General features: G+C 44.1%; 1 long non-coding RNA gene across 1 annotated transcript in view; it reads right to left on the bottom strand.

Moving 5' to 3' along the window:
• LOC120410484 overlaps positions 1-18035 on the bottom strand; it is a 49058-nt gene that overhangs the window by 15658 nt on the left and 15365 nt on the right. Inside the window, exons 7-9 of the long non-coding RNA XR_005602685.1 lie at positions 11916-13439; positions 9952-10187; positions 7534-7765 (exon numbers count right to left, since the gene is read on the bottom strand). This is a non-coding gene — a long non-coding RNA (uncharacterized LOC120410484). The remainder of the gene's footprint in view (positions 1-7533; positions 7766-9951; positions 10188-11915; positions 13440-18035) is intronic.

The raw sequence follows: 18035 nt of genomic DNA, 5'->3' as shown, positions 1-18035 counted from the left end.
AGGAGATCTGAAGAGAAGGAAGTAATTAAAGGAGCATTTGGGGCACTGTTATTATTCCACTGTGTCCATACCCTTCTCCCTTACTCTCAGCACTGTGTGCTTTAATTGTCCCCTGAAGAAACAGTTCTGTGGATAAACCCACAGGGAGCAAAGGCTCTGTCAGGGACAACCAAATTAATTTCTCTGTTGGAAGCATGAATGTGACTTCAAACCCCAGAACAACATATTTTTAGCAGTTTGGACCATCTTTTTTTACAGCAACTCTTGTCCTTTTTCCTTTGGAGGCCAAGCCCTGGTAGCAAACACCTATTTAGAGACACCCCAGTAATAATGATTGGGAGAGCTGGCTGCAACATTCCCTCAGTTTTACCAAATCAGGATAAATCCCATTAGAACAATGCTTTGGAGGTGGTCTAACCAGCATGAAAAAGAGGAAATTTCTGCTTTAGGACTGCTCGTTCAAATCATTCCATCCCGTTGTGCAAAGGGATAACGAGGCAGACTTTGCAGCAGGAAGGTCCACTGAGGGCTGTTAGAGGCTGTGATGTAGCTGCCACTTCCCAGAAAATCCCTAAACAGCAGATTATTGGAAGCTGGGAGAGGATATCCAGAGGAATTCTCTCTCAGTGTTTGCCCAGTTTTTATATCCTGGCCCTGGACATTTGCTCTTGGCCACTGCCAGAGGCAGGACATGATGGGCAGATGGTCTCAGGGCTGTTCTCCCACTGTGCTCTGAGTGCTGCAATGGGGCCCGAGAGGTCTCACTGCTGCTTTGGCTCATTTGGAGAAAAAAGCTTGGAAAACACTGGGACAAACATTAAAATCCCCCCCAGTGTTGTATATAAATATGTGTTCAGCAAAGAAACCCGCTGCCAACTCCCTCCTCCCACAGCTGAATACAGAAAAGCAGCAAGGAGGCAAAGGAGCTCTCACATCTTCTGCCTCACTGCCCCAGAGCAAGGATGCTCTCCTTAAATCAGGCAAACTTGCTCTTTTTCCAAAAAAAATCCCTTGTAAACCCCTCACTTCTTACAGAAAGAGCTTTAATTCCCATGCAGAGGGCAAGGCCTGGCTCTGTCCTATGGAGAAGGGTCCCCATCCCAAACATTCCTGTGTCACACGCCAGCTGAGCTCCCCAGAGACGTTATAGATCCCTTTCCTACGACCTCAAAAGCCTCCAAGTTGGTAAATGTCTAAATATTCACTGGCAGGAAACACCAGGAAGAGATGTGAAGTATCCTTAGTGATACTGACATCAGAAAAGAGCTGAAACTACCTTTCTTGTCAGAAGAAATACCTGCACCTCCCTCTCTCTCTAGGATTCTCTCCCATAAAAGACCCTTTCGCAAAAATATTAGTGAGAAAACACAGCAAGGCAAGTCCAGCTGCCCTGGCACCTGAATCTATTTTCCTCTCAGTTCTATACATTTCTTAATTATGAAAACTACCTCTTTTGTCCTGGATATATGGGACTAATTAACATTTTCAGCAGCATTTTAGATGCATCACACTGATTCCCCAAAGACCCTACATTTGTACCACACATTTTTCACAAGCTGTTTTGTGCATGTTCTGTTTATTCTACTTTAAACTGTATTGTTCCAGAAAAAAAATTGTATATAATCCCTCAAAAAATGAGGGGAAAACTAATCCTTCACACCCTCAGCTTCTGCTGAATTGTCCAGTGCAATTTGGGAAGTCAGAGAGCAAAGTTTGGCTCTGCCTGTCACCCTCACGTCTAAAAAAGCTCTTATGTTTAAAACAATATCAGCGACTTCAGGGCACTCAGGAAACTCACAATTCCTGACAAAAGTTTCAGTTTAGTTGGCACAAAGTTATTAACTGTGCTGAAAAGAGTGACAGTAATTGCAACTGGCTAAGGGTTGATAAGGAAACTCGGTCTGCTAATTTGAAAGAAAATTTACAGACTGGCAAAGCCGTGTCAGACAAGGGAACCAAAGATAGCTGCACTTGGTGGGTTTTAATTCAAGGCAAAAAAAAAAAAAAAAAAAAAAAGAAAGAATGAATTCATAATATCTGTACTCTAAAGAGACATTTTCAAAGTGATAACTTTATCACGCTTTGTATCTTGGTCCATCAAGGTCTGCTCATGGAAAAACGGCCTTTGCCACACACCAAAACTGACCCTTCCTGCTCAGTTATAAAATAAACATAAATAGAGGACAGATCTGACTTGGTAACACTGGCAGGGATTTGGTGTTGCAGGCCCTGAAGCCGTGGCTCGTAAAAGAATTGAGGTTTCTGGTTCAAGAGAGGGGAGAATTGAACTCTGCAAACAGAAAATAAAACTCTCCTCCTTGGCCTCAGGAGGTTCAAGCAGGAGAAGGTACCAAGTGTCCCTTCCCACCAGGGCTGGCAGAGCATCACTGTCCAAATCAGCCAAAAATGAATAAAATCTCAAGTCTGTAAAGCTGCAGTTTCCTTTAGGTGAAGTTTTGGATCACCCCGGAATGGGATGCCCTTCCTCAGCATCTCCACGCCCACACAATTTCCCCACCATCACCATCCCATCCCTTTTCCCTGTGCCCAAGGGGGCAGCTCAAGGTGCCACCAGCACCTTCTCCTGCAGCACAAAAACTTCCTGAGAGCAGCAGGGACGTCTCCGTGTGGGCTCCCCTGGTTTGCAGGATTGAATTAAAGCATCTGTGGCTCCTCTGTAATGGGATTATCACTGTTCTTTTACCTGAGTTTCAAAGCAGCTCAGCACAGTGACCTTTCCTCAAGTATTTCGCTCTGATTCTTTCTGATTTGCATTTTTTTTTTTAGAGGAAGAACTAGAAGAGGAAGGAATGTGCTTTCCTTTCCTTTCTGCACCACGGGAATGGTGCAAGGGGCACCTGTTTGCTGAGGGTATGGGAAGTTCTGAGATTTGGGCATTTTCTGGGATAAAAATAATTGTATCAAAGATAAGAAGCCTTGTGCTTGGGTCAGGGGTCAGTGATAACTGAGGGAATTAGGGAAAAAACATTCCCTGGTGAGAAAATCATTCCCCAGTTGTGTGTGATGAGCTCCTCACACCTTCGTAAGGAACGACTGCCAGAAGAGAGGTTAAAATAAGGAAATTCCCAGCCTGATCCTGCATGGAAATCCCTCTGTTTCAAAGGCAGAACGGGTTTTGGGTTTTTATTCCTTTCAGCATTTAACCAGCCACAGCCCTCACCCAGAGCAGAAACTACCTCAATGTGCAAATCCTTCCTGAGTATGAGACAGCATCACGCTGTAAATCACATCCGAGGTGCTGAAATTAGCTCTGGTGGGGTTAAACCCAGCCTGGTTCGAGCTCCAACACTCATCCCACATTCCCTGGGCACATCCCAAAAGAAACCCTCTGGCAGAGCAGCGCAGCTGCCACACCCAGGATTTAACCTTTAGTGCTCCAACACAAGCGATGGCAGCAATTTGCACATTTGGGGACAAATAAAGCCAAATCCACCTGCCCACCTCAAAACCCGGAGGGAAATCCCCAGGGAGCCCAGCTGAGAGCACAGGGCAGCAGTGTGAGCCCAGGGATTGTGAGTTCACTCCATGAGGAATTCATCCAGGGGATTGAGGCAGTTCCCTCCATGAGGAATTCATCCACGGTTTGCCCCAGCGCTCTCCCTGCTGCTCGAAGGTGTGAGGGAGAGGTTCTCAGTGTTGAGAGTTCAGCTGTTGTGTCTCTTCTGGAAAGTTCTCTGCCAGGATCCTCCTGTCCTCGCTGTCATCCCTCACCTCTGACAGAGTAAAGAAACCAGCTTTGGATTGTGGAATTATTTAGGATGGGAAAGAGCTCTACGATCATCAAGTGAGGCCTCACCAATGCAAAGTACAGGAGGAGATCACTTCTTAATTTATAACAACCACAAACCCCAGCTGGAATTCATTGTCTTTGATTAAATCAGCAACAAACACCAATTCATATTCCCAGAAGGAGATAAGGAATTTGGGCATAATGCACAAGAGGTCCCTCTGGTGGGACACAGAGGGCAGAGGAGGCAGGAGAAGGGGTTAATCAAGGCCCTTCCACACAAGCAGCGCAGAGAGAAATAAAAAATCTGAACAAAACAGAAACAAACCTACCGACCCATCCTAATGGGTCCTTGGGCTGCCCCGGGAAGCTGTGGCTGCCCCTGGATCCCTGGCAGAGTCCAAGGCCAGGCTGGACATTGGGGCTTGGAGCAGCCTGGGACAGTGGAAGGTGTCCCTGCCCATGGCAGGGGATGGAATGGAATGAGCTTCAAACTCTCTTCCAACCTAAAACATTTTGAGATTCTAATGCAGGTCCCTGTAGGTGACCCCAGCACAGGACAGCTGCAGCTCCTATAAAATCTTCTGGAAATTTCTGGGTGTTATCTTTCACATGAATATGAAACACAGCCTCTGCTTCTCCTTGACCAGACACAACTCTGCATTTTAATGCTCCCGAAGCATTCGATGGCTCGCAGAGAGGAGCACTTTTGTAATAAGGTTTGATAAAACATCACCCTTGGGAGAGCTTGTACATAAACACCTCCAAAGAGTTATGCAAGCCCAGCATGCTGCTCTCATGACAACAGATCCATCCAGCATCAACCCAGGGCTTAAAAAGGTTCTACCTCTGCATAGCAATGAGCCTTCCCTCAGAGTAATCCTCCTTCTCAACCAGGAATGCAAAGAAAAGCACGGAAAGACCCCTCCCTCTCCTAAATCTTGACTGAAATTATAGTTTTCAGGATGAGGATTAAAGCCAGGAGTTTTGCCAGCAATAGAAAACACATTGTTTGCACAATAATCACCTCCCCCAAAAGCCAGCTCGGTGTCATCTCAGATTTTTATGATGCCAGCTGACAGCCAGGGTTTCTAAGGAAACACCAATATTGGGGGAGCTGCAAGGAGAGGAAGAAAAGGACAGAACCTAAAAATAAGTGTCACACGCCTCTTGCAGACATTAAAAGCCACCTGATGAAGAAATTGTAAACATCTCGGGGTGGTAACATTTCTGAGACACCCACCAGGCTCCACCCAAGCAGAATCATCTGGCACTGAACAATAGTTTGTTCAGAGGGAGTTCTGCTTCTGAAATCACCTTCTTTTAAAGGCTGTTTGCCAAAGAGACGCTGACTGGAGTATTCCTGAAATTATCCAGAATAAATGGAATCATTTTGTGCCACTGCAGCTCCCATTAGGACTCGAAGTCTTAAGTGGAGCATGAATAGGAATTTCACTGATTTCGAGTATTGACGGTTTTCATGCTGGAAGTGTAGGCTGGCTTTCTTTAATTAAACTGGAATGGGTTTGGGTAGAGAACATAAATCCCCTCTCCTGGAGCATTGGCAGGCCACGCTGGAATCACGCATCCAAAGTGCACTAAAAATTCCCGAAGAAATGACATTGCACCACAGCAAGTTAAGCACTTTTTAGGTCAAGCTGTGGTTGAGTTTGGAGGCAGCAAAAATATACTCGAAATATTTTTGGAATGGCCAAATCCTCTAATTTTTCAAAATGTCACTGCTTGTCCAATTAACCCAGGAAAAGATCTCCTCTCAGAGGGGGATGATCAGAGAGATTTCCTCATCTCTGCTGAAACAAGGGCTGTGCTCTAAAAGGGGGCCCCAGCCGGGTCCGTAACAACACCAAAAACAAGTCCATGATGAAATAACTCTGACACAAAGCTCCCAAGAAGCACTTAAGTATTTTACCATCTCTCCCAATTACGTGGGCAAGCACAACCAGTGCACAGTTAAGAGATGATTTCACTGGATGTGACTCCGGGGCTTTAGGCTATGGATAAATATTCAGGGTTTTACTCCCAGACAGTCACTAATGAACTCCATGTCCACATCAGGAGAGAAATATTCGTGGAACTGAAGTCAGAGTGTTTCAGTGGGTTTTTAGAATTAGCAGCCAGACAGTTTTTTGGGGTATAACTTTGATGTTTTGTGCTGTTTGTGTTGAGACTGAGATGCAGAGGACATTGGTTTCTAAACCCCCCACTCTGAGCACCACGATTTAACCTGAAAACTCTCTCTGCATCAGGGTTCAAGCAGTTCTTATGCTGATATTTCAGGCTGCCCAGAGAAGCTGGGGCTGCCCCTGGGTCTCTGGAAGTGTCCAAGGCCAGGTTGCACTGAGCTTGGAGCAGCCTGGGACAATGGAAGGTGTCCCTGCCCGTGGCAGGGGGTGGGACTGGATGAACTTTAAGTTCCCTTCCAACCCAAACCGTTCTAGGATTCTGTGATATCAAAGAGAAACAGTCAGGATTTGGAATCACTGAATGTTATTCTCAAAGGAGTACAGGGATATAGCTATCCCAAGAAGAGAAGCAAAGCTGAGCTGATATTGGGAGGAAAGTGGTCCCTCCTTTTCCCAGAGCATTTCCCCAGCCCTGCCCACTTCAGAAAGCCTTTCCCCTTTCCTTTCCTTTCCTTTCCTTTCCTTTCCTTTCCTTTCCTTTCCTTTCCTTTCCTTTCCTTTCCTTTCCTTTCCTTTCCTTTCCTTTCCTTTCCTTTCCCCTTTCCTTTCCTTTCCCCTTTCCTTTCCTTTCCTTTCCCCTTTCCTTTCCTTTCCCCTTTCCTTTCCTTTCCTTTCCTTTCCTTTCCTTTCCCCTTTCCTTTCCTTTCCCCTTTCCTTTCCTTTCCTTTCCTTTCCTTTCCTTTCCTTTCCTTTCCTTTCCTTTCCTTTCCTTTCCTTTCCTTTCCCCTTTCCTTTCCTTTCCCCTTTCCTTTCCTTTCCCCTTTCCTTTCACTTTTCCTTTCCCCTTTCCTTTCCCCTTTCCTCCCCTGGGCTTCCCAGATTCCTTTATCCAGGCTTTAGTCAGGCTCTCTCACCAGGCTGGAATAGCGTTCTAACATGTGGCAATTCATTTGCAAGTGCTCTCGTGGATCATGTGCTCTGAAAGGACTCATCTGCTGTCTGAGGCAGGTTAAAGCTTTACAAACTCGAGCAGACATTACCTTGGCTCCCCCTGCTCCCGTCTGGAACAGCTCCAGCTGGAGCCCAGGAGAAGGGTTTCAATTAGCAGCACACACACAGCTGAAGTGGAAAGCAGAATAAAAAAAAGCCCCCCCTCGCTTTTTGTCTCTCTCATTACAGCCAGAACCACACAAATTGATTTGTGGCATTCCAGAGTTTGGTCTTTTCCAAGTTTGTTTCATGTTGATAAAACAACAGAAAATAAATCTTTGTGCCTGATTTAGCAAGTGGGCAGGACAGCCCCCAGCCTGAGGAACCACACTAAACCTTTAAATGCTGGATTTCCTTTGCCATTCCTGTCCTTCCAGGCTGCTGAGGCTGCAGAAGGGGAGAGTCTCCAGTTAATCCCATCACAGAATGCTCCAAAGGTTGAGGAGATGGAGTGGTTGCCATTTGAGATGTGATTACAGGGGATTAAACTCTTCATTTATGTGACACAATCTTGATAAGGGCAGGAAATTACTCTGAGGAGAATAGGGAATATCTGCAATTGTTTAGGGATTCTTGGTGAATAAAAAGGGAAGGAGAAAACATGAGAGGATAAAAAAAAAGGAAAATTTCTACTCATTATAAAGCACTGACCAGATTTCCAAACCTTCTCCAGGCCACTCCTTCCAGGGACATTTTGGGACCTTGGATAACAAACAGGAGAACTTCCACAGCACTTCCTGCCATTTGCTCTTGGTTCCAGTAGCACCGGGGGATGTTCTTCAGTTTCTCGTGGTGCTCCTCATTTCATAGAATCATTAACCCTAAGATCATCAATTCCAATAACTAATCATGGGAATCTTGCTAGGAACCCAGAATTTTACTCCTTTAAAAGTAAAATGTAGAACACAAATATGTATGAAACCCTGTTCAATTTCTAAATAACTGAATTTTTGTAATTGATGTACGTATTTCACTTTAAATTCTAAATAATGTGAAATATCTTTAGACTGTTAACTGGGAAGTTTTAGAGCTGTAATACACATTCTCTTCTCCCTTCTCCTTTTCCTGGGAAATTTTTGCGTATCTCCCGCTCTCTAAAAATCCCTTCCGTGTTTCTCCACACAAAATAAGAAATATGACTCCTTTTATCTCTGAGCACATTTCCCAGGGGAGCAGTTTCAGCTCCAGCCTCAGCTCCCTGTCCACAGCACCTGCAAATTGATTTATCCCTCATAATGGTCAAACTTTGTCATCCAAATGCTGGGAAACGCCGTAATTCAATCTTTGCGTGTCCTTTAAACTTCTTTTATCTCTCTGGCTGCTTTAACAACTGCTAAAACGTTCAAGGCAAGCTTTTATGTATTTATGAAGCCATCAAAAGCAAGGCAAGAGGTTAGGAAGAAGCTGGGTGTGTTACTTAAAGCAGCAAATATGCAAGACAATATTTTTATTTGAGGTTTTCGGCCCAGATTGAAGATTAACAATGAGGCAGCAACAGAATCCAAGATAGCACTAAAAAAACGTTTGGTTAAAATCATGGTCCAACTAAAGACTTTAAGAACCCCCAAAATTCAGTGTTGATTTCTTTTTTTCTGTCTAATAAGTTGAATTTTTGGGGGGTTTTGTCCATATACAAATGTGTGTGTGTGATGGATGTAAAAAATACATCAATTTAGGGCCCACCTGCGCTGCAGATTCCAAACTGCTCAGGGCCAGACATCTCTGACCTGTACATGCTCAACAAAATCCCTCTTTTTAACTGTAAAATGCTGCTAAGCATTTGTTCATGTTTTATGGAACACACCAACTTGTCTTGCACTTTTTTCTATTCCCAGTTCTCCTCACTTATATTTATTTCATGTTCTGCTCTCAACTTGTGGCTTCATTTCTTCCGCTGAAAATCATATTCAGCAAAACCTGCTTTTCTTGAAGCTTTGGCATTATTTCCTGTATTTTAAGATCATTAATCAACCTCTCCACTTTGATATTGACTTTTAGACCTCAAGTTTTAACCTGTCATTCCCCTGCCTCATAGTGGTGATAATATCTGGTTTTATGGGGGTTTTTTTGTTATGCTGTCATGGAAAACCTGGTTTTTTACTGAGATTTAAGGAGGGAATGGATTTGGTATTGCTGGCTTGAATAAAATATAAATTCCTAGTTTTGTTTTAATTTAATATAGTTTTACTGCCTGAATCACCCATAGGAATATCTATATTTTCCACACACAAGTAATTATATTATAATCTAATGCACATGACTTTACTAAGAAAGATCCTCTCCCAAAGAGTCCAAGTGTTATTTCTCTTGTTTATTTCCTTCCAAAAAATATCAAATTACCAAAAAGACCTTCTGCATTAATTCTGGGGGTTTATTATTTAATTATGCTTTCGTTTCAGGGATAGAGGTTTCAGAAGCACTTCAGGACAAATTGCATTTCATAAATGATTTCCCTGAATAAGGACTTTTAGTCTGAGTTTGAGACAGGGCCTAACCTAAGGGTATAAGCTCGGTTCTGATTCATTCAGTAGCACATCTGTGAGAGGAATATTAGAGCAGCCTTAAAACACTTGAGTGTTCTGGGCAGAGATGTTTATTAGGGATTTCATAGCCCATCCTTCAAACCAGACCTTAACCAAATTCCCCAAGCTGACAGAAATAATAAAGTTCCCAGGTTTCTTACTGAAATATTGTAATATCTAAAGATGAGCCTACCTCTCCTTCCTGAGATCATTTCAGTAAATTAGTATTGAGTTATACAACCTAATGAGGGAAATTAATTTCCTAAAATTACCTTCCATGAGTGAAAACAGGCATAAGGAATATAATCAGAATTTTTTTTTAAGAGGAAAGAGAACCACAGTGAACGGAAGAAACTGGGGTGTCTCGGATGGAAAAGCACTTCATTTTCCTTCCAAAACAATTTTACATAATAATTCTATTTTAATTCTCCCACTGACTTCTATCCAATCTCTCTTCACTTCAAAAAGATCTGATGATTGCACAGAAAAAGCTTTTTAGTTTCTTAGGTATCAATTCCTTACGATCGACAATAAATCTAAATATTACCTATATAGGATTTCTTCCAGGGTCTTTGAATCCCCTCAGAAATATTTCTTCAGATAGGAGCTCGCAGTATGAACAGCTCAAGTGGGACACACTTTTCTCCTTCTGTATTATTAAAAACTCCTCCAGAGGTGCAGTTTTCTGGTTTTATTCTAGGAGGCATCTCCAAATCCAGGCATAAGCATTAATACTAACGGCCAGAACACGGCCCTGTTGCATTCAGTTCCCAAAGCATCTTTCTGTGAATTCATGAGAAGAGATTTTACAGTTTTGTGAGAAAAGAGACAGTTTGAAATTTTAAAAAAAGTAACACAATGACAACAACCCCCCAAAATCAAAATAGAACAACCCCAAAACCCAGCAGATTGTCTTTCCCACTGGACAAGTCTGTCCTGACAACTTCCTTCCTGACAAAGAATGGGAAGTGCTGCAGGACAGGACCTCCCTGCCCATCCTGGGCATTCCTTCATGGAGATGGATCAGCTCAGCTTCTCTGGACTTTCCTCTACACCAAAGGACATTCCAGGTTTCTTGGGTCATCATGGAATCACCTTCCATAGACCAGGTTGTTCCAAACCTTGTCCAGACTGGGATAGGGCAGGGATCCAGGGGCAGCCACAGCTTCTCTGGGCACTCTCTGCCAGGGCCCCACCACCCTCACAGGGAACAATTCCCTCCCAGCATCCCATCTAACCCTCCTCTCTATCAGCATGAGGCCACAAAGCTCCAGGGAGGGTGGAGAGGGGCACAGGCTCCCAGCGTTCCTGGAAGGACACGGAAGTCCTGGTACCACGTTCCGTCGGTTTTAGCGCTTAATGAAAGACCTCAGGCAGTCCAATTCCTGCTCCTCCCTGGGAAAGCCTGCCAGGTGTATTCCCAGGCCAATTATTGCTTTCACAAAGTGCTCTAAATCTGTCAAGAAGCACAAGTGCGAAGTACAGAATAAAAACACCGTGAGGATTGTGAGCCACTTGTTACAAGAGGAGTTTCTCCTTGCAGAGGGAGCAGTGAGAGTTGGCTTCCCAACGGCAGCACTGCTGCCAAATTCAGGTGTTAAATACTATTAACACACACCAAAACATTTGTACTCTTTTTTTTTTTGTCCATTGGAAAATAAATGTTTATTCTCCAACACAGCTGTATGATAAATACTTTGCAAGCTACTGCGGGAAGTCCAGGAAGGTTCCAAGAATTTCTCCCACTCCTGGGAGTACGAGCAAAGGGAGATAATGCATTTTATCTACAGGAGTTGCAGCATCTCAATGGATGTGGATGTATTTTCATAACAAAAATAAATAAAACAAATGAATTAAAGTGTTGCAATCATTTTCCCTAATGCACAAATCCCCACATCTTCTCACCTATTTGGCATTATGCTGGAAGTAGAATGATGTAATTATTTAGGTTGGAAAAGACCTCCAGGGTCATTGAGTCCAACCTGTGACTGATCCCAGAGCACTGAGTGCTACGTCCAGGCATTCCTTGGACACCTCCAGGGACTCCAACCCCTTTGCAATGCCTGACTACCCTTTCCATGAACAAATTCTTCCTGATCTCCAGCCTGAACCTCCCCAGGCACAGCTTGGCGCCATTTTCTCTTATCTTGTCACTACTGAGTTGATTTCCTGAAAAGTGGGAAGGCTTTGTTATTTGGATTCAGCATTTGAGGAATCTCCCATCCATCTGACATGAACGTGTCAAAGCTTCTCATCCAAGGTAATTTCTTCTCCTCAGACCTGTGATTAAAGGCTGTGTGATGTCCCCTCAGTCCCCCAGAGCTGCTGGCCTGTGCCCAACCAGGGCAGGTGTTTTGGCTGGGCTCAATTCAGATTTCCATCTGAAGCTTGCAGGTTTAACTCTCCTACCAAAATAGCCCTGACCCAGGCTGAAAGCTCTCCCAGACTGTCAATATTCTCAATATTCCCCACGTTTTGGCTCCAGGCTCAATCTCAGGGCTGGGTGCTCACCTCCAGTGGCTGGAGCTCTGTCATTGTCAAAGATTTGCTTGGAGAATCTTCAGAAACCTCCTGTTTCATGGAATGCAACTTGGGAAGATGTTAGGTGGGAAAAGGAGACAAGATTTTATAATAAGCTGAACAAAACTACAGGATTGATGGTGACTGTCAAGCTAATTATGGAATGAATAGTGTCTGGCTCTGCAGTTATTAGTCAAATTCATTATTTGCATAAAAATAACATTAAAATTTAACCAATGAAACCATTTATTGATGGCTGGTCTGACTTTTTTTTTCCTTTCCCTTGTCTAAATGTCACCCTGGTTAAGAAAACGTAAAAGAAAAAGTCATTAAATCATTTTAGTCATAAAACATCCACCTTTCATCATTTAAATAAATAGAAAAGTGAGATGTTATCTGACAGAGATTTAAGCTTATCAGCTATGCAATGAAATATTACAGACTTTCTGCAAGGGCCTTGCAATTAAATATAACACTATTTTCACTAAAAAATTGGCTTTATTTAACGGTAAATAACATAAATAAAGGTAAATAAATACCTGGAAGTGTGAACTCTTCCCATGTTTTTTCCATTTCCATACCTCAGCCTTCTCCCCATTCCAGTAACAATTTCTACCCAGGCAAAAGTTCCTTGATTTTTCTCCTGTTGAGCTTTGGTAATTTCTGCCTTGCCTGAGGAACTGAGCAGGATTCCAGGGTATCTGGCACTGAATACAGGAAGGTGACCCCATCTGCACACCCGATCCCCCAAAATTTGCACCTTTTGCTTTGTCTCACCTTGGTTTCTCCGCAGCAAATCTGCCAGAATTCCTGAACAAAACATCTGGATCTGGAGCAGGGTGGAGAAAATAACAGAAGGGGAAACCAGAAGAACAATTGGAAAGGCAATCAGAAAGTTTGGCATTCCTTCCAACCCGGATCCATCGGGATTTGTGGTGCAGGATTGAAACACAGGATCAGGAAGAGATGGGCTTTTTCTCTCCAGTTAAACTGGGAAAATAGAGCTGAAGAGAAGGAAAAGGAGGGAAAATCCAGGCAGATGCATGGTCGCCCAAAACATTCCAGTTGCAGGGCAGGAGCTCGGCGTGGTTGGATGGATTTTGGCTCGGTTTTCACTTGTCCATCTGACGCCTTTACTCAGGAGCAAGCAGAGCTCTTCGATTGCTCCTCAGAAAATAAATAAACTCTGCCTCCAAATGAGTTAAATGGCTCGAAAACCGAACTCCTCAGATTTTATTAGGGATTGAACAGCTCCAGGTGTTCCTAAACCAAAATCAATAGGAAGATTAGCTGCAGGAGTCTGCCGAGAGATTACGGACAAGGCGGCCATCGAACGGGAGCCGATGGATCCGGAGGCTGAGCACTGTCCCTTGGGATGGGCATGATCTGCACAGGAGCTCATTCCCACCTCCTACTCAGCTGGAATTCCACACTGAGCACCATGAGTCACCCACGGCAGAGGGTTGGAATGAGATGAGCTTTGAGGTCTCTTCAAACCCAAATTTTTCCACAATTCTGTAAGAGAAATTCATTAATCTAAGGCTTTTGCATCAGAGATCCCTTTGTCACAATCCAGATCATTTAAACCTGATCAATTTCCTAAGAACTTCATAAAATCTTATCATAAATCCCAGAATGGTTTGGGTTTGAGGGAACTTAAAGCCCACTGAGTCCTGTCCCTGCCATGGGACCTTCCACATACCAGGTTACTCCAAGCCCCATCCAACCTGGCCTCAAACACTTCCAGCAATATTTCCAAAAATATAATTCCCTGACAAAATCCATTGAGGAATACATTTGTCAAGGCTGCATTGTCACCCTTGCTGTAGCTTTGGGCATGAGCAGCCCTGCAGCCTCTGTACCTCTGTCTCCCTAAGGGGATTTTTGTGCACTTCCATTGAAATACTTGTACAATTCCCACATGAAATGTTCCCACGGATGGGAGAAGTTACAGCCTGCCATTCCATTTGATTTAATATTGATATTTTTCCTTCACTTGCGTGTCAGTCAATGCCCTACATTAGGATGCAAAACTCCCTGAGCATTTTTAGCTATGTAACAGCTTTTTGATGTATTTTTCAGCATTTTACAAGTCTCGCATTTTCAGATGGAATTGAATTTTTGCCTGTTTTTAATGATCTCATTAATGGCTTGTCAGGTATCTGTGTTTCCACCAGCAGTTTTCCACCTCTGCAGTCCCATCATTCCAGACATTTCCTGTTGATATTGTTTCGTGAAGGCTAATGAGGCTTCACCTCAGAGCAGGAACAATCTGATTCTACACCAGCTGAGAATAGGTTGATCTGACAGATTTGGATGTAGCAGGAAGATGCTGAAAATAATTATTTGCAAATGTGTCTGAACTTGTGAAAGGAGTTAAAGCTTCTGTGCTGGTTTTTTCCCTCTCTTTCAGAGTCACCTCTGCTGTGTCACTGTTGTCCTGGACCTTGGCCTCTCCAGCAGAGATTTAATTCAAATGTTCATAGAGCAACAGTTAAACTCCAGGAGTTAAAAACATCATTTTAAAGCCAGTTCCACATGAAAACGAATCTTTTAAACTTAATATTAATTTCGACAATATAAAGAAAAAGGTGTCAGTCTGTTCTCTTATTTCTCCTCATAATTAGACGTATTTAAAGTTAAATACAAGAAATTCATTAATCATTTTTTATTCTTGTAAAGCATTTCTCTGCTTGTTAAATGTAACAGAACCACACCTTTATTTTGTCTTTGCCAGGAGCTACTTCACACAAGAAATTTCTAGGATTATTTCAAAAAGTACTTTGCATTAGATAAAAGGAAATAAATAGAGAAGCCAAACTTCTTGCTGTCAATGAAATTAGTTTGTGTTTATAGTAACTATTAACATTACTATAAAAAATTCTAGGTAAAGTCAAGATATCAAATTCAATTCCAGAGATGGCACACCCAGACCTATGTAAGGCACCTGGATGAGTATCCTTGCATTATCCACAGGTTATTTCATCAACATCCTCATGTTCAGTCTATGATCAGACTATAATTTAATCATGATTCAAAGATACAACATTTGAAAAAACCTCAAACTTCTTACAATGACAGATTCCCTGTGCACAAAAAAAAGCATTTTGGAGCCGCTTCACCTGTGGGCACTCACAGCTTCCCTGCTTTTATCAACCATCTGTGACAAGAATCCTCCTCTGGTGGGGCTATAAAAAAGTGGAGAATCTCCACAGTAAAATTCTAAGGAAGGATTTCTGTTCAGCCACCAAGGATCTGAGAACTCCCCAAATTAACTCTACAAAGCAATGTGCCCTATCAGGGCTCTGCTTTGCTTTCCGCATTTAAAACAATGTCCTGAGGTTTTGTTTGATGGATTCAGACTTCCAAAGGGAGCAGCTCTGCTCTGCTGTCTCACCCGCTCCTGTTTTCCCCGACTCCTGCAGACATCAAAGGCAAGGTGGCTTTGTTCAGAGTGGAGGTGTTTTCACAGGGTTAAAGAGTGATAACAAATTCCTCTGTGTGATAATCCTCTCCAGGAGTTTTCATCCACTCTGAAGATAACAAATACTTAAAAGGGAAGGAATAACAAGAAGGAAAATGACCATTCAGCACTGTTCTCCAGTGCCTTCTCCGAAACCTTATGGTGGCCATAATCCATAGATCCATATGGAAGTTCAAACATTCCAATCCTAAAAATCTCTTTTCTAAGGTGGAGGATTTCACAGATTTCAAACATCTACAAACATTAAATGATACCAATGTCCTGCCTAAGACCAGCCTGACCTTCCCTGGTCACCGTGGTTCTGGATGAGGCTGAGTTCCCAAGGCGTGACACGGTGCCTTGGGCAGCAGGTCCTGGGGGTGGGTAACCTTTCTTCAGAGCTGTGGAATTGCACTGCTCGTGCAGAGCCAGCTCTGAGAGCGCGATGTGACACTGCCCCTGACACGGCTCCATCCCTGTCAGTCACACCTTGATCCCTGTCATGGCTCCATCTCTGTCACGGCTCCATCCCTGTCACAGCTCAATCCCCAACACAGCTCCATCCCCAACACAGCTCCATCCCTGTCATGGCTCCATGCCTGTCATGGCTCCATCTCCAACACAGCTCCATCTCCAACACAGCTCCATCGCCATCATGGCTCCATCCCCAACACAGCTCCATCCCCAACACAGCTCCATCCCCAACACAGCTCCATCCCTGTCATGGCTCCATCCCTGTCATGGCTCCATCTCCAACACAGCTCCATCCCCAACACAGCTCCATCCCCAGCACAGCTCCATCCCCAACACAGCTCCATCCCTGTCATGGCTCCATCCCTGTCATGGCTCCATCTCCAACACAGCTCCATCCCCAACACAGCTCCATCCCCAGCACAGCTCCATCCCCAACACAGCTCCATCCCCAACACAGCTCCATCCCCAACACGGCTCCATCCCCAGCACGGCTCCATCCCCAGCACGGCTCCATCCCCGTCACAGCTCCATCCCCGTCACAGCTCCATCCCCAACACAGCTCCATCCCCATCATGGCTCCATCCCCAACACAGCTCCATCCCCAACACAGCTCCATCCCTGTCATGGCTCCATCTCCAACACAGCTCCATCTCCAACACAGCTCCATCGCCATCATGGCTCCATCCCCAACACAGCTCCATCCCCATCACAGCTCCATCCCCAACACAGCTCCATCCCCATCACAGCTCAATCCCCATCACGATTCCATCCCCAACACAGCTCCATCCCCAACACAGCTCAATCCCCATCACGGCTCCATCCCCAACACAGCTCCATCCCCAACACAGCTCCATCCCCAACACAGCTCCATCCCCATCACAGCTCCATCCCCATCATGGCTTCAATTCCCAACACAGCTCCATCCCCAACACAGCTCCATCCCCAACACAGCTCCATCCCCATCATGGCTTCAATTCCCAACACAGCTCCATCCCCATCATGGCTCCATCCCCAACACAGCTCCATCCCTGTCATGGCTCCATCTCCAACACAGCTCCATCCCCAACACAGCTCCATCGCCATCATGGCTCCATCTCCATCATGGCTCCATCCCCAGCACAGCTCCATCCCCAACACAGCTCCATCCCCATCATGGCTCCATCTCCATCATGGCTCCATCCCCAACACAGCTCCATCCCCATCATGGCTCCATCGCCATCATGGCTCCATCCCCAACACAGCTCCATCCCCAGCACAGCTCCATCCCCAACACAGCTCCATCCCCAGCACAGGTCCATCCCCAATATGGCTCCATCCCTGCCATGGCCCCATTCCTGTCACAGCTCCATCCCCTCCATGGCTGCATCCCTGTCACAGCCCCACCCCCATCATGGCCCCATCCCTGTCATGGCCCCATCCCCACGGGCTGGGGGTTGTTTTCTGCTCTCTGAGGCCCTCACTCTGCTGCAGTGCCCTACTTTCCTCTTCTGCTTTGCTAAAGTTTAAGTAAAAAACCCACCCAATCAAAACTCCCAAGTGACTCAACAGCAAACCCACGAACAAAGAAACTAGCGACTACTTTTTAGCATGGGATTGAACGTTCTTAAACAGTTCTGGAAAATAAATAAGACTCAAATCCTGTAATTCATTCTTCTATACCTGAGGCAATACAATGTGCATTTTTGTAGGTTGGCTTTTTGCTTCCAATAGCTTTGTAATAGTCTTATCCAAAAGATGAACTGCAAATTAATTTTCCTTTTTTCCTTTTTTTTTTTTTGGCATAAGGTTCTTTCCTCTCTTGGAAACAAAGATTTAAAGAACAGAGATTTTGTTTTAAGATCTACAGCAAATAGGCCTTAGATTTGATTATTTACATTTGAATATTAGAAGACTTTAAATAATCTTCCTGTGAAAGACAAATAAACTAAGCCTTCAGAACTGAGAGAACAGAGTTTTAATCATGTTTTCTGAGAGGAAAAGGATAAACTCTAAAATGTAGGTTATTACTGCTCTCTGAAATATCATTGCAGTAGCAGAGTGAGAAGATAGAATGATCTGAAAACTGTCTGGGCATTTGAAGAAAAAGTTTAAAATATTCAAAGTAGCAGAGAAACTGAAGGTTTGTAATAAACACAGCATGTTCTAGGGAAGAAGGGATGATATAACTGTTGGGA

The sequence above is a fragment of the Corvus cornix genome, chromosome 9 (assembly GCF_000738735.6).
Source record: "Corvus cornix cornix isolate S_Up_H32 chromosome 9, ASM73873v5, whole genome shotgun sequence".
Classification (NCBI taxonomy): Eukaryota; Metazoa; Chordata; class Aves; order Passeriformes; family Corvidae; genus Corvus; species Corvus cornix.
Note: the sequence above shows the minus strand (reverse complement) of the source record. Positions and strands in the feature narration are given on the sequence as shown.